The following is a 666-nucleotide window of genomic DNA, read 5'->3' as shown; positions in this document are numbered from 1 at the left end:
CAGGGGCGTCTGGGCTGGCGGGGATCCCCGCAGGAGGGGCACGATGGGCCGGGTGCGGCCCCCACCTCTTTGAAAGGCCCCAGTCAGTCTGGATCACGGGGCCCTTCCCTCCTGCCTGGGGCGGGGCCTCCGTGGGGAGGCTCTTCTTACCTGAGGAGGCTCTGATGTATCCAAGCCCTTAAAATACACCAAAGGATGTTTGGACCGAGGCAGGGCCTGGAAACGGAGAGCCCCCCAGTCTACACAGCGGGAAGGGGAGCTAATTGCATTGGACTCCCCTCAACTTTCTGTGCAAGGTCCACCCTCACCCCACTTGAGAAAACGGAGGAGACTTGGCAGCTCGAAGCCTGACCTTCCCGAGGATGAGCCCCCTGAGAGTCGCACCCTGCACAGCGCCCTGACCCGGGAAAGGCCGCTGGTGACCGGGGAAGCTGCTGGCTCCAGCAGCACCAGGAGGAGACTGTCGCCCGCGAGAACTGTGCAAGCGACCCCCCTTCAGGCAACTCCACCCCAGCCCCGCTGGACTGCAACCTCGTGAGACCCCACGCCTGAGCCACCAGCCAAGCCACTCCCAACTGTGAGATAATAAATGTTTATTATTGTTTTAAGCCACCAAGTTTTGAGGCGATTTCTCACACAGCAATAGATCTTGCAACAAGACTGTCC

The sequence above is a fragment of the Myotis davidii genome, unplaced genomic scaffold (genome assembly GCF_000327345.1).
Source record: "Myotis davidii unplaced genomic scaffold, ASM32734v1 scaffold244, whole genome shotgun sequence".
NCBI lineage: Eukaryota > Metazoa > Chordata > Mammalia > Chiroptera > Vespertilionidae > Myotis > Myotis davidii.
Note: the sequence above shows the minus strand (reverse complement) of the source record.